Source organism: Xiphophorus couchianus, chromosome 21 (genome assembly GCF_001444195.1).
Source record: "Xiphophorus couchianus chromosome 21, X_couchianus-1.0, whole genome shotgun sequence".
Taxonomy (NCBI): Eukaryota; Metazoa; Chordata; class Actinopteri; order Cyprinodontiformes; family Poeciliidae; genus Xiphophorus; species Xiphophorus couchianus.
Window position 1 is genome coordinate 19,666,635 of NC_040248.1, and position 14,881 is coordinate 19,681,515.

Sequence of the window (14,881 nt, forward strand, 5' to 3'; positions counted from 1 at the left end):
TAAGGTTTAACTTATCTATCGTTATAAGCTTCTCTTCTTTCAGTTCTGGCTCTAACCTGCCTCCACCCAGAGGCAAGGTTCCTTTATAATGAACTGAGTTTTCGTCAATGGATGGAAGAAATTTGGCTTCCTGATTGTTGGTCTGCGTTTTATTTTTGGGTATTTTAGCAGCAGTATTATGTATCCTTGTCTGTTTGCTCTTTATCGATTCATTTAAATCCTTGTATTTCTTCTTCTCCCAGTAGTTCTTAGTTTTCATCATATTCACTTCTTCAGTGAGATTTTTAATGCACTCTTGATCCCTATGTCTGTTCTGAGTTAGTGCCTGTATCTCACCATTTAAGGACTGAATTTTCTCCTTCAGCCTTTTCCAATCATATTCTGTGCGGTAAAAACTTCTTTCCTTACCCATGGCTTCTTGCTGTCGTCGTGAGTCTTCTTCCTGTAGTTTTACATTTTCTTGCTGTTGTGAGGCTGGGAGCGTTGAGTGGCTCTCGGCCTGCTTCTTCAAGGGTTTTCCCTCCTGGAGAGCTCTTGCCTTCTCATATGACTGATTCCTGTCGGACCTCTGGTTCATTATCTCACTTTCTAAGTGTGGGATTGTCTCAAAGTTCAAGTTTTCGTTTTGTCTTTGAGACTCATCTAGCTGTTTCTTGAGTGAACCAATCTTCTTATTTAGATTCACAATATCTTCCTGAGCTGCTTTCAACTCTTCCTCCACTGCGGTTCTACTCTGATGCTTCTTATCTATTTTTTTAAACCTTTGTATGAAATCCAGAATCAAAACGATCAATTCATCTCTACTCATTTGTTTAACTTCGCATTCTGTTAAATAATAAGTGTTAATTGGCAGCATTTTGGCTGTTCGACTGATGTATCACGAAAGCTACGAAAAAATGCACTGTTCAATCCAATATGGTAAACCCAACGTCCGAGCTGCTGCTGCTTGACTTCTGCAAGTTTGATTCAGACGCTGGATATTCAAGGCATCTGTTCCTTGTGATGTCATAAGGGACAGATGCCTTGTCCCTTATGACATCATAACACTTTGGCATCATCAGATTACATCAGTGGAATAATTTCATGTATGCTATGTTGCCAGGCAACAGCAAAGCCAGCTCACTTTCCACCATATTCCTGGGAGGCTTACTGTGTGAAACGATTCTAAAATTCATTAACTCTTATTTGAGGAATTGTTTAAGAGAAGTAGTACTGCTCAGCACGCCACGCTGCCAGAACTCTCTATTCCTGGGAGGCTTACTGTGGAAACGATTATGAGTCTTACTTCCTGCGCCCACCGGACGTAGCGGCATTTTACTGTAATTTGTAGGGTTTTTTGTTCATCTATATTCATGATAGAAGTTACATCTCTCTTTTCAGTTACTGTACAATGTTTGGTAAAACTTGTTCACGGAGACGCCGTCTGCCATCAGAGAGCTGCTCAGTTCAGAGGACAGTTTGTGAGTTTAATCACGGGGAGCGACAGGAACACAGCGTTAAGTTTGGTAATGGAGTGACGGTGAATTAGCAGCGCTGCTAGCAGCTCGTCTCTCTGAAGAACCGACTTTAACAAAGAGAAAAGCAGAGAAGCTGGTCAGAGTTCTGAGCTGCAGGTTTGTGCCAACAGTGTAAAACAGCAGAAATACATAATATTAGCTTGGTGTGAATGTGGGTTTTCATATGGATTTAAAAAGTCATAAAGTTCATGATCTGAATCTTTATCATTATGTTTGGGCCAGCAATACATTTCTATAGTACAAAAAAAAATATATCTGGGTTTATTTAGTCCATCACAACCAGAACGTCGAGGTTCTCCGTTGCTGAGTGTCGCTGCAAATAAGCGGAGAAAAGACCGCAGCTGTCCGTAACCCGGAGAATCTCCCCACTGGACCGGAACCGAACCGAACCGAACTGAACCGAACCACACATTAATCTGTTCTAGAGAACAACTTGCCACTAGAAAGGGCCGTAAGATGCCCCTGTGAAACTCGGGTAACTGCTGTGCTCTAATAATTAGACCAAACTTAATTTGTGGCAGCAACAGGTGTGTTTTGAACGAGCTCCCGAAACCAAAAAGACAGTGTTTCTGTGATAAGAGGTAGTTTTCATAGCCTACCGACAGATAAGGAAACAAAAAGAATTCGGCTAAAAATTCTAAACTTGGAGAGAGAACCCAAAATGCTTTATGTGCTCGTTTCATTGTGTGGACAAAAAGCCAATGGAAGAAAACCCGCATAGGCATCCGAAGCAATTGAGTCATTGAAGTAGCTAGATATGCTAACATTGAGTGAAACAAATGAAATGTTCGTATTCAACATTATAAACAAACAAAAAAAAGCTCCTTGAATAGAAAAGAAAAAGAAAACTCAGTTAAACTGATTACCACAAAATGATGTTGAGCAGCAGGTCCTGTTACAAAGTCTACATCTCCACCTTAGTCAGTTTAGGTACCTTCCAGTCCGATTTGGCCTCCATCAGTAGGCCACCTTCCCGGCTCCCCTGGCTTGATCAATCTGCAGCCACAGACGATTTCCCTCCTCCCAGGTTTCTTTGGGTAGCATTTTAGCAAACCGGATGCCCAGTTCTTTGCAATAAGTGGATTTTTTGGTCTTCTTCCAGATTTCTTCCTTCAATAATCTTCGTGTAAATAGCACAATAACGGTTCTGTGTTTGTTCTCCATCCTTAGTCCCAGTCGATGAACAACATGCACGTCCCCCTTCAGCCTTGATGCAGATTCAGGAACGATGTGCTTCAGAGTACATATGACTAAAGCCCTGATGTCTTCATCTTTCTCCTCCTTCAGACCTTTTATGCGAAGGCTCCATTTCATTCTGTACCTTTTCTCTGAGCCTCTTCTTAAGACCAGCATTCTCCTCTCGTAGTTTTTCACTTTGCTTTTCCAGCTCTTTACCTTTTGCGGCCCATGTATTTTCAGGCAGTTTGTTTTTTTTGTTGTTTGCAATGAAAAATGAAAAAACGAAAATAGACTAGTTTTTCGTTTATTAAACCAAAATCGGATGACGGCTCGTTATCCGATTTCCCATTTAGTGAACAAAACGAAAATGGGAAAATCGGATAACGAGCGCTCAATTTCGATTTTCATGACAACATTTTTGACAAGATATCTGACCCGTAAGTTCTCTCTGTCAGGCTTACACAGGGTCCCTATCACACATAGACTTTATACAAGCTGCAGAAAGACGATCTGCCAAGCGTAAGTCAGTTTAAGTAATGCTCCTGTGAGAAACAAACAATACCGGACACCTGGCCTCCGAGAAAAATGGTTAGCCTGAGTTTTTATTTTGAAAAGCCAGAGCGCAGAAGTGTGGTTAAATCTAGATATAAGAAGAGGAGTCCTGAAAAATCTCATTTTGATTTTCCATTCAAATTCTCTTAACATTGGACTATTTGATATTCTATGACCCTCCCTAAACATTTTTTCCCAGTCCTCATAATTAATTATGATATTCATTTCTAGTTCCCATTTCCCTTTGATATCTTTTGTATCTGCGATTACTTCCTCTTGCAATATTTTGTAAATATAGGATATGAATTTGGTGGTTATATTTCTGTCATGTTGCTTTGAACTCTCCGAACCCACATGCAAAGACACTCTCAGGAGATCAGATTAAAGGTTTATTTACAAAGGACAATAGGTGTGTAGTGCAGGAGCGTCCGATCGGGAGCGGGCCGGTGCGATCGAACAGCTGGTAGGTGGGCGTAACTCGTCAAGAAGCTCAGCGGATGGAACTGCAAACCCCGTATGTTGCATGGAGTGTCCAGACAACAGGAGCCTTGGAATCACAGAAAGGTACAGGACAGGTAAGCGTGCGAAACAGACTGGATATCTTTCTATAGATCTCAGGACCAGATGTACCACAAAGGCGACAACACTCTGGCGACGAAGTGCCGGGAACCCGCTCCTAATATGCTCCCGCTGATGATCCACAGGTGTGCCAAAACACACCTGTGGAGAGGGTGTGCGCATACACCAGCGAGCTCTCGAACGCCACCTAGAAGGCTGACCTTGTATAAGGGGTGACCATGTCGGTCTCGGGTGGGAGGAGGGGGCTCGGTAGGAGGGCACATGGGGCTGGTGAGTACGGGCTTTAACTGAGAAACATGGAACGTGGGGTGGACCCTGAGAGTAGAAGGGAGCCTCAGATGGACTGCGGTAGGACTGATAATGGATTCTATAACTAAAGGGCCGATGAAGCGAGGGGCCAGCTTCCTGGGGACAGACCTGAATGGAATGTTCCGAGAGGACAGCCAAATCCTTTGTCCAGGTGAGTACTGTGGGCCCGGTGTACGTCTACGGTAAGCAAAACGGCAGTTCTGGTGCTCGGCGTGCTGTAGAGCTGAAATAGTAGCAGACCAGACGCGTCAACAGTGCCGAATATGATGTTTGACAGATGTGACGGAGATGTCCTTCTCATCAGTAGGGAAGAGGGGTGGCTGGTATCCCAGGGAGGCCTCGAAAGGAGAACACCCTGTGGCGGCTGAGATGTGACAATTGTGTGCGTATTCAACCCATGGAATGAACCTACTCCAGTCGGACGGGTTCGAGGAGGAAAGGCATCAGAGAGTGGACTCGAGCTCCTGGTTCATCCATTCCACTTGACCATTGGATTGAGGATGATAGCCTGACGTGAGTGATGCCTTAGTATTAAATGCGCGGCAGAATTGCCTCCACAGCTGGGAAACGAACTGGGGGCCCCGATCAGATAAGATCTCCGTAGGGATGCCGTGCAGGCGGAAGACGTGCTTGACGAGGAGCTGAGCCGTTTGGAACGCCGACGGGAGCTTCCTGAGGGGAATGAGATGACACCCCTTAGAAAATCGGTCGATTACTGTAAGGATAGTGGTCATACCTTGAGACGAGGGAAGTCCAGTGACAAAATCCAGAGCTATATGCGCCCACGGACGTCTGGGGATCTCCAACGGTTGAAGCAGGCCTGCAGGGGTTCGGTTAGATGGTTTGTTGCGGGCACAAATCTGACATGCTAATACGTACTCCTTGACGTCCTTATGCAAGGAAGGCCACCAGAAGTGGCGCGAGATGAACGAGACAGTCCTACTGATGCCAGGGTGGGCGGAGAACTTGGAAGAGTGAAACCAATGAATAAGACGAGGACGAACAGAGGAAGGTACGTACGTTTTGTTTGCGGGACAGTTTCCTGGAGCAGGCTCGTCTTGTAGGGCCCAGTTAACCTGGTTTAGGATCTCCCAGGTGAGTGCTCCTATAGTGCAACTGGATGGCAGGATGGGAACAGGAGTCCCTGGTGAGTCTTCCGGGGAGTGTTGGCGGGACAGAGCATCGGGTTTGACGTTGTTAGAATCAGGGCGGTAGGAGATGATAAGATTGAAGCGGGAGAAAAAGAATGACCATCTGGATTGCCGTGGGTTAAGACGTCTCGCGGTCTGTAAATAAGATAGGTTTCTGCGATCTGTCCAAACTAACACGGGGTGCTCTGAGCCCTCTAGCCAATGCCTCCACTCTTCCAGTGCTAACTTTATGGCCAAGAGTTCCCTGTCTCCCACCTCGTAGTTCCTCTCAGCTGGGGAGAGCTTGCGGGAAAAAAAGGCGCAGGGATGCAGCCTTTCATCAGGGATTGAGCGCTGGAAGAGGACCGCACCCACTCCCGTATCAGACGCGTCCACCTCTAGAACATACTGTTTTTGTGGATCCGGTTGCACGAGAACAGGGGCTTGGGAGAACCTCCCCTTTAGCTCCACAAACGCCCGGTCTGCCTCTTTGATCCAGCTGAAGGCAACCTTGGTCGATGTGAGAGCCGTTAATGGGGCCGCAAGCTGACTATAATTCCTAATAAAACGCCTGTAGAAATTTGCGAATCGTAGGAACCTTTGTAGTTGCTTACGCGAGCTCAAGGTTGACCAGTCCATGACAGCCTTGATCCTCTCTGGGTCTGGTCGGACTAGTCCCCTCTCTAGGATGTAGCCGAGGAAGGAGATGGATGATCTATGGAATTCACATTTCTCGGCCTTAACAAAAAGACCGTTCTCAAGGAGGCGCTGGAGGACCAAACAAACGTGTCTGCGGTGAGACTCGATGTCCCGGGAGTAGATTAGAATATCATCTAGATAGACGAAAACAAAAACATTCAAAAAATCACGGAGGACATCATTTATAAGGGCCTGAAATACGGCAGCTGAATTGGACAGGCCAAACGGCATAACCAAGTACTCAAAGTGGCCTAGAGGGGTCTTAAAGGCCGTCTTCCATTCATCACCCTGACGTATACGGACAAGATGGTAGGCATTACGGAGACCGAGTTTGGAGAAAATGGTCGCGTCTTATACAGTCATGGCCAAATGTTTTGAGAATGATTCAAATGTTAATATTTACAAAGTCTACTGCTTCAGTTTTTATAACGGCAATTTGCATATACTCCAGAATGTTATAAAGAGTGATCAGCGTAACAGCAATTAATTGCAAAGTCAATATTTGCCTAGAAAATGAACTTTATCCCCCAAAACACATTTCAACTTCATTGCAGCCCTGCCTTAAAAGGACCAGTTAACATTGCTTCAGTGATTGCTCCATTAACACAGGTGTGGGTGGTGATGAGGACAGGGCTGGAGATCAATCTGTCATGATTAAGTAAGAATGACACCTCTGGACACTTTAAAAAGAGGCTGGTGCTTGGCATCATTGTTTCTCTTCTGTGAACCATGGTTACCTCGAAAGAAACACGTGCAGTCATCATTGCACTGCACAAAAATGGCCCAACAGGAAAGAAAATCGCAGTTAGAAAGATTGCACCTCAGTCAACAATCTATCGCATCATCAAGAACTTCAAGGAGAGAGGTTCCATTGTTGCCAAAAAGGCTCCAGGGCGCCCAAGAAAGACCAGCAAGCGCCAGGACCGTCTCTTAAAAGTGTTTCAGCTGTGGGATCAGGCTACCAGCAGTGCAGAGCTTGCTCAGGAATGGCAGCAGGCAGGTGTGAGTGCATCTGCACGCACTGTGAGGCGGAGACTCTTGGAGCAAGGCCTGGTCTCAAGGAGGGCAGCAAAGAAGCCACTTCTCTCCAGGAAAAACATCAGGGACAGACTGATATTCTGCAAAAGGTACAGGGAGTGGACTGCTGAGGACTGGGGTAAAGTCATTTTCTCTGATGAATCCCCTTTCCGATTGTTTGGGACATCTGGAAAACAGCTTGTTCGGAGAAGACAAGGTGAGCGCTACCACCAGCCTTGTCTCATGCCAACTGTAAAGCACCCTGAAACCATTCATGTGTGGGGTTGCTTCTCAGCCAAGGGAGTCGGCTCTCTCACAGTCTTACCTTAAAACACAGCCATGAATAAAGAATGGTACCAGAATGTCCTCCGAGAGCAACTTCTCCCAACCGTCCAAGAGCAGTTTGGTGATGAACAATGCCTTTTCCAGCATGATGGAGCACCTTGCCATAAAGCAAAGGTGATATCTAACTGGCTCAGGGAACAAAACATAGAGATTTTGGGTCCATGGCCTGGAAACTCCCCTGATCTTAATCCCATTGGAAACTTGTGGTCAATCATCAAGAGACGGGTGGACAAATGAAAACCTAGGAATTCTGACAAAATGCAAGCATTGATTGTGCAAGAATGGACTGCTATCAGTCAGGATTTGGTCCAGAAATTGATTGAGAAGTCTATCCTTGAATAGCTATTATGAATTTTCGAAAAGAAAGTAAAATCCTTTTTGCTTGGGTTTTTAGATCTCCATGGATCCCCCAGTCCCAGTTCAGTTATCATATTTTTAAGTATTTTTGTTTTTCTGCTCTGTCCCCCCATCTCTGCCGGTGTCCTATCCATTTTGCCATCCTGTACTGTGTTAAAGTCTCCTCCAACTATTACTATGCCTTTAGCGTTCTCTGCAATTATATTAGCTATTTCTTTAAAAAAGGATTCGTCACATTCGTTAGGAGCATAAACATTTAAAATAGATATCTCCTCCTCCCACATCCGACCCAGCACCAAGACATATCTCCCCATCCTGTCCTGAATGATCTTTTCTGCAGAAAAGGCCAATGATCTGTTAAATAAAATAGAGACTCCTCTCCTATTTCCATATGATGCACTATATGTTTGATTTACCCAGTCCCGTCTTAATTTTTTATGTTCTAACTCGTTTAAATGGGTTTCTTGTAGTAGGGCAATGGAGCGTTGCATCTTTTTTTAGTTGACTAAAGATTTTTTTCCTCTTTATTGGGTGGTTTAAGCCATGGACATTATATGATACGATTGTTAGTTTTTCCATATGTACCTTTTAATTATGAGTACCTTTTTTATATTACTAATCCTGTAAGTATCGATGTTATTGTAAAATATGTATTTTATACGATGTCATTGCACATTTGTTAAATTAGTCAAGGTAAGATTTACAAACATTAGAACATACTTGAACTTTATAGTAAACAGACTTCCAAACATTGAACTAAATACCAATGCGACCTTAAAACCGATCTCCATGGCAACGAAGAGAGTGTGACAGAGTCCCTTCGTCTGGACACGCTGTGTAATAGCAGTCCAACAACAAAAGTCTCTTCCCGGACTTGCCTTTCCAAAAATAAGTATACATAAAATAACATAAATAAAATAAATCATCCTACCGTTCCCGTGGTGAGGAAATTCCCTGGTATTCAGAACTGTATCATATTTTACTAAACTAGCCTTCTTTCAAGTCATTTGATCCCAAATGTGATATTTTAAGATCAGATTTAATCGTCCACATATTACTCTCAAATCCTTGATTTAGTCATCACCTTGTAAAAGCGCCCGCATGTCCACCACGTTCAGCATCTCCTCTCCTGCTTTTCCTGGCACCGTGGTCCAGGGTTCACCCAGCAGTTCCTCTCGGTATCTCTCACGCTCATCTATCTTGACATGAATTCCCATCTTCTCCAGTGTTGAGGCTGCTCTTGCAAGTGTTGCGAAGGTCTTCACACCGGAGTCCAGGTGTATTTTCAGCTGAGCTGGGAAAGGTGACACCGCTCTCACGTTTTTGTCCTTAAGTTGCTTGATAACTTCTCTGACCTGTTTGCGTTTCTTCTGTATGTTTGCGGTGTAATCTTGGTCGAAGTATAACTTTTTGCTATGGTGGGTGACATCACGTCTACTCCATGCCGTCTATAAATGGAGTGAAAATAGTGTCAAAAAGATTTGTGTGCGTAACAGGATTTGTGCGTGCGTAAAAAGATTTGTGCGTGCGTAGCAGGATTTGTGCGTGCGTAAAAAGATTTGTGCGTGCGTAAAACGATTTGTGCGTGCATAGCAGGATTTGTGCGTGCGTAAAAAGATTTGTGCGTGCGTAAAACGATTTGTGCGTGCGTAGCAGGATTTGTGCGTGCGTAATAAGATTTGTGCGTGCGTAAAACGATTTGTGCGTGCGTAACAGGATTTGTAAACCTTAAAAATAAAATACATGTTGAAAAAGTACACACAAATCACCTGGTACGCACACGCAAAACTGCAGTTACACACAAATCCGGTTACGAGTGCACAACTATTTTTGAGACTCATTTCACGCCTCGGTGGAAGCTCCAAGATTTGTGTGTAGATGGTGCGTTTACATGCTAGTAAAAGCTGGGACATCTGAGTTTTCTTCGGAACTGTTTTTTTTTTCCATAGTTCAATACGTATTTATCTCTTTACTTGTCTCGTGGCTTAGACATATTTTTGTGAGAGAAAAATACATATGTCATTACACCCACGACTACTTTTTAATACTATAAGATTGTTTATATATGAATCCGCATTTGGGACCTATACAACTGTAATTACTTGGGTAAAAAATTCGACCACTAGGTGGTGGAAGTTTATTCCGCTCTGACTGGGAAAAGCCTTCATTCAAACTGAGAGAAGAAACAAGAGAATGGCGGGTCAGCCGAGTGACTTCTATCATGAATATAGATGAACAAAAAACCCTACAAATTACAGTAAAATGCCGCTACGTCCGGTGGGCGCAGGAAGTAAGACTCATAATCGTTTCCACAGTAAGCCTCCCAGGAATAGAGAGTTCTGGCAGCGTGGCGTGCTGAGCAGTACTACTTCTCTTAAACAATTCCTCAAATAAGAGTTAATGAATTTTAGAATCGTTTCACACAGTAAGCCTCTCAGGAATATGGTGGAAAGTGAGCTGGCTTTGCTGTTGCCTGGCAACATAGCATACATGACATTATTCCACTGATGTAATCTGATGATGCCAAAGTGTTATGATGTCATAAGGGACAAGGCATCTGTCCCTTATGACATCACAAGGAACAGATGCCTTGAATATCCAGCGTCTGAATCAAACTTGCAGAAGTCAAGCAGCAGCAGCTCGGACGTTGGGTTTACCATATTGGATTGAACAGTGCATTTTTTCGTAGCTTTCGTGATACATCAGTCGAACAGCCAAAATGCTGCCAATTAACACTTATTATTTAACAGAATGCGAAGTTAAACAAATGAGTAGAGATGAATTGATCGTTTTGATTCTGGATTTCATACAAAGGTTTAAAAAAATAGATAAGAAGCATCAGAGTAGAACCGCAGTGGAGGAAGAGTTGAAAGCAGCTCAGGAAGATATTGTGAATCTAAATAAGAAGATTGGTTCACTCAAGAAACAGCTAGATGAGTCTCAAAGACAAAACGAAAACTTGAACTTTGAGACAATCCCACACTTAGAAAGTGAGATAATGAACCAGAGGTCCGACAGGAATCAGTCATATGAGAAGGCAAGAGCTCTCCAGGAGGGAAAACCCTTGAAGAAGCAGGCCGAGAGCCACTCAACGCTCCCAGCCTCACAACAGCAAGAAAATGTAAAACTACAGGAAGAAGACTCACGACGACAGCAAGAAGCCATGGGTAAGGAAAGAAGTTTTTACCGCACAGAATATGATTGGAAAAGGCTGAAGGAGAAAATTCAGTCCTTAAATGGTGAGATACAGGCACTAACTTTAAACAGACATAGGGATCAAGAGTGCATTAAAAGTCTCACTGAAGAAGTGAATATGATGAAAACTAAGAACTACTGGGAGAAGAAGAAATACAAGGATTTAAATGAATCGATAAAGAGCAAACAGACAAGGATACAAGATAATGCTGCTGCTAAAATACCCAAAAATAAAACGCAGACCAACAATCAGCAAGCCAAATTTCTTCCATCCATTGACGAAAACTCAGTTCATTATAAAGGAACCTTGCCTCTGGGTGGAGGCAGGTTAGAGCCAGAACTGAAAGAAGAGAAGCTTATAATGATAGATAAGTTAAACCTTAGCCCAATGCCCCCTAGCAAGAAGAAGCTTGAAATGCCAACATTTACACGTTCAGGCAGGAAGATTGTCCTCAGAGAACATGAGCAGAGAAAAAACAGTGGTCATTCAGGCAGGCGTGCCACAGTTGATGGGAACGTTAAAGTTCCCTCATTAGAGGTTAAAGGCAACAAGATGTTATGAGGTGCATTTGTGAGCATCACATAGAAGAGGCGTATACACTTTGGGGCTGGGCTTTAACCCATGGAACCCAGCCGGGCACAGCCGAAGAGGAGACATGATTCCCTCTTCACACGGGCTCACCACCTTTGGGGGAGACAAACTGGTGGGGTGCAGAGTCAAAAGGATGGCAGCTGAAGGTAGGGACCTTGGTGATCTGATCCTGAGCTACAGAAGCTCAGGAACAGACCAGAGTCCGGTCCTCATTGCCGGCAGTACCTCGGGCTCGTTTCCAGTGAGAGTTGGACTCCGCCAAGGCTAATCTTTGTCACTAATTCTATTCAATACTTTTATTGACAGAATTTTTAGGCACAGCCAAGGTGTTGAGGGGATCCGATTTGGTGGCCTTAGGATCAGATCTCTGCTTTTTGCAGAAGATGTGGTCCTACTGCCTTCATCAGGTCGTGATCTACAGCTTTCACTGGAGCGATTCGCAGCCGAGTGCGAAGTGGCCGGGATGAGGATCGGTGCCTCCAAATCCAAGGCCATTGAGTTCTTGAGCCGGAAAATCTGGTTAGGATGCCTCCGGATATGCATCCCATCTCTTTAAATGCAAAGGTTTTCTCCGGGTGCTCCGGTTTTTCCTACCTTCGGGGAAAAAGTGATTAGGCTAATTGGTCTCTTTTAAATTTACCTTAGTCTCTCACTCACTAATATTTGGAGACATTCTTTAAATGGACACACTTTAAACTCAATGCATAGGTTTTCTCCGGGTGCTCCGGTTTCTCCTACCTTCGGGGAAAAAGTGATTAGGTCAATTGGTGTCTTTTAAATTTACCTCTGTGTCTCACTCACTGACTGTTAGAGATACAAAGAATATGAACTTATCTAGTTCAGATTCTTTTTAGCACACACTCCTTACATGGCCTCATAAAATGGCTTCCAGTCCTAATGTTTCTATATTTTCTGTTTTCTTAGTCGTCTTAATTTTGAACAGGTCATAGAATATGATCAGTCTCTCTAAGCTGGAGTGTCTTCCTGTTAAAAGGGAGTTGTTCCTCTCTACTTGACTGCTCAGGATGAGGGACGGTAACAACTATCAATTGGATAATTGGATGAATGGATTGATGATTGGATTGGATGCAAAGTTTTTCTCTTGGTGCCCCGATTATTTTGACTATTCAGGAAAAGAAGTTTTGAGGCTAAGGGTGTAACTTTGTGTTGCAAGTTGGTGGGAATGAAGGGGGGTTAGAGTGCTGATGCACCCACAGTCACTGGACGACCTTTTCTTTTCTAGTGCTAAGAATAAAGCCAAAACTTACACGAGAATGCAATAAATTAAGATATGATGTGTCTTAATATAGCAAATAATAAAGACGCAAAACCTTTTTTGGGTCTGGTTGGGGCAGTTAACTCTTTATTTAGTTATTATTGGATTCTATAAAATGTGGCTTAAAACTGAGATGCTGATGTTTGGATATGTAAAATATATTTTATCTCTGCTAATAAATCTAAAGTTTGGTTTCTGTCAGTTCTAGAAACAAGACAGAGAAATGCCAATTTCTCTTTATAATGGCCCATAATTTAATTTTACTTAGCAGGAGTCGTGGTTTAAAATTTAACAAACTTTGGCTCTTTATGCTTTATGAAATATTTCATCCTATTTGATGATTGATCTGAATATTGCCACGTTCTATGAACAAATGATGCAATTTGTCCAGGTGAAAACAGGGTGTTTTTTATGTCAGCTGTCAGCTTAACGTCACACGCAGTGACGGTTCAATTAATACAAAATAAGGTGAACTGCACACATTTTCTGACAGATAATCAGAAGTTCAGGTGCTTAAGTAGCTAATCAATTCAGATCAAACATCAAATAGGGCGAAATATTTCCTAAAGCATAGAGTTTGTTAAATTTGAAACCATTTAATGGTTATTTTTACAGCAAAGTAAAATTAAAGTACTGGTCATGTAAAAGAGAAATTCGCTTTGGTTCTCTCTTGTATCTTTACAGAACTGACAGAAACCAAACTATTTATAGATTCATATGCAGAGAGAATATATACATTTTACATGTCCAAACATCAGCATCTCAGCTTTAAGCCACATTTTATAGAGTCCAGTAACATCGATGGTCACTTTACTCACTGACAGCCCCAAACCAGAGATAAAACAAGGTTTTTGGGTCTTTAATATTTGCTATATTAAAGCAAATATACTCAGCAAATACACATTCCATAAATTAGAATATGACTGAAAAGTTTCTTTGTTAGTAGTTCCATCACCAAGTAAGACATTATATGATTAATTAGATGTTTTAACATATTTATATTTCATAGCATGTTTAATACCTGCTAAAAAGTTATTTTCGAAAGGTACTATTAATCTGACAAGCCTATATATATACTGTATTTATATATATAGATATATACATACACACACATATATATGCATATATAAATATATATATTCTTTTAAAGCTGAAGTTATATATATAACTTCAGCTTTAAAAGAAGATATATATACAGTACAGACCAAACGTTTGGACACACCTTCCCATTGAATTCAATGAGAAGGTGTGTCCAAACCTTTGGTCTGTACTGTATATATATATATATATATATATATATATATATATATACATATATATCAAACTTTAAAAGAGGAGGAAAGCTTTCATAAAACACAGTAGAACTCAACAGAAGATTTTATTGGATAAAAATATGAAAAAATATCCTTTTTCATCATCACTTTTCAAACACTAGCAGCGTTTTAAGCCCTTTTACTGACTGTAGTCAGTAGAAAGCAACTTTAAAAGAAGTTGCATTTAAAACTTTTATTAACCCTTGTTACAGCATAAAATTCAACGAATGAAAAGCACGTCATGTCTTAATGTTGTCTTCCTCAGAGTACCAGCCTGCTGATGTTAGGCGGGGGAATAGAAAATGAGGCTGCGGTTATCATTCTTTGTCACCAGGGGGCAGCAGAATATCAAAACACAGGTGTTGGGAGAAGCAGCGAATACAAAACTTGATTGAAAACTATAAAAATCGCATTAAAAGATCGCATTAATCACGTTTGTATGGTTTTGAACCATACAAACGTGATGAAAGCTGTGGCTGTTTCATACAAAAACAGAAGAGATCCAACAAACAATTATTCAAAATCTGGGATTTATTGTGCTTGAGATTAAACTGAGTATTGCAGTGCCTCGAAAATGGATTTATACATCTTGAACTTAAAGAAGAAAAAAGAAATCCTACATTCCTACCACTCATTTTAATGTATTTTATCGTGATTTTATAGAATAATAAACCAACAGAAAGTAGCAGGTTGCAAAATGTTCTACAAATAAGAGGTCGGCAAGCATTTGTATACTTTGAGACACTAAAAAGGAAAACAAGGAAAGTCATGTAATTAGAAAACAGTCCATCTCAGAGGTTTGTTGGAGAACACCAGCGAAC